Source organism: Cebus imitator, unplaced genomic scaffold, assembly GCF_001604975.1.
Source record: "Cebus imitator isolate Cc_AM_T3 unplaced genomic scaffold, Cebus_imitator-1.0 Scaffold708, whole genome shotgun sequence".
NCBI lineage: Eukaryota > Metazoa > Chordata > Mammalia > Primates > Cebidae > Cebus > Cebus imitator.
This window is the reverse complement of record NW_016108023.1, coordinates 1,302,712-1,304,509: the sequence shown is the minus strand read 5'-3', so window position 1 is coordinate 1,304,509 and position 1,798 is coordinate 1,302,712. Positions and strand designations below refer to the sequence as shown.

General features: G+C 45.2%; 1 protein-coding gene across 1 annotated transcript in view; it reads right to left on the bottom strand.

Moving 5' to 3' along the window:
• CRLF2 (cytokine receptor like factor 2) overlaps positions 1-1,798 on the bottom strand; it is a 26,544-nt gene that overhangs the window by 5,183 nt on the left and 19,563 nt on the right. The window lies entirely within an intron of this gene.

The following is a 1,798-nucleotide window of genomic DNA, read 5'->3' as shown; positions in this document are numbered from 1 at the left end:
ATGTAAGGGCAGTTTCAACACGAGCCTGTTTTCCTTGGGGGCTTGGGGTGGCTGGGGGTGTTTATGGCATATGAGAGCTTGCTTTTGGCTAGTGCTGGCTGTGTGCCTTAAATTACGCCCCTGAAAACATACGAGGTGGCTCACACCTGTAATCCCAGCACTTTGGGAGGCCGAGGCAGGTGGATCACCTGAGGTCAGGAGTTTGAGACCAGCCTGGCCAACATGGTGAAGCCCCATCTCTACTAAAAACACAAAAGTTAGCCGGGCGTGGTGGCGGACGTCTGTCATCCCAGCTACTCGGGAGGCTGAGGCAGGAGAATCCCTTGAACCCGGGAGGTGGAGGTTGCGGTGAGCCGAGATCACACCACTGCACTCCAGCCAGGGTGACAAGAGCAAAACTCATCTCAAAAAACAAAAACAAACAACAACAACAACAACAAAAAATAGTACGGCCCCTGAAAACATACTTCTCCATCAACCTACCTATTCTTTATCATATGACGTTATATCTCTCTATTTATATCTGTGCATACATCCATTTCTATCCATCATGCAGCTGTTATGTACCTATATCATCTGCTATAGCGATATCATGTATCTATGTCTTTATAAAGATATAGATATCAATATAACAACATTGAGCTGGTTTTTTTTGTTTGTTTTTGTTTTTGTTTTTTTATGTGAGGGAGTCTTGCTCTGTCACCAGGCTGCAGTGCAGTGACGCAGCCTGGGCTCCCTGCAACCTCCACCTCCTGGGTTCAAGCGAATCTCCTGCCTCAGCCTCCCGAGTAGATGGGATTACAGGTACCCACCACCATGCCTGGCTCATTTTTGCCCACCTGGGTTTCCCCAAGTGCTGGGATGACAGGCATGAGCCCCTGCACACAGCCTATATCTATATATCTTCATAGATATAAATGGATATAAAGACACATAAGGCTGGCCACGGTGGCTCACACCTGTCATCCCAGCACTTGGGGAGGCCGAAGCAGACGAATCACAAGGTCAAGAGTTTGACACCAGCCTGGCCCATATAGTGAAACCCCGTCTCTACTAAAAATGCAAAAATTAACCGGGCATGGTGGCAGGTGCCTGTACTCCCAGATACTCGGGAGGCTGAGGCAGGAGAATCACTGGAACCACGGAGGCAGAGGTTGCGGTGAGCTATTTCGCCATTGTACTCCAGCCTGGACGGCAGAGTGAGACTCCATCTGGGAAGGGAAGGGAGCGGAGGCGAGGGGAAGGGAGGGGAGGGAGAAAGAAAGAAAAAGAAAGAGGAAAAAAAAAGAAGGAAGGAAGAAAGAAGGGAACGAAGGAAGGAAGGAAAGAAAAAGAAAGAAAGAAAGAAAGAAGGAAGGAAGGAGAAAGAGAAAGAAGAAAGAAAGAAAGAAAAAAGAAAAGAAAGAAAGAAGGAAAGAAGAAACAAGGAAGGAAGAAGGGAAGGAAGGAAGAAGGGAAGGAAGGAAAGAAAAAGAAAGAAAGAGAGACAGAAAGAAAGAAAGAGAAAGAAAGAAGAATGGAAGGGAAGAAAAAAAGAAAGAAAAGAAAGAGAAAGAAGGAAAGAAGGAAAGAAGAGAGAAAAAGACAGAAAGAAAGAACAAAGAAAGAAAGAAAAAGAAAGAAAGAAAGGAAGGAAGGAGAAAGAAAGAGAAAGAAATAAAAAAGAAACAAGGAAGGAAGAAGGGAAGGAAGGAAGGAAAGAAAAAGAAAGAAAGAAAGAAAGAAAGAAAGAAAGAAAGAAAGAAAGGAAGGAAGGAAGGAAGGAAGGAAGGAAGGAAGGAAGGAAGAAAGGAAGGAA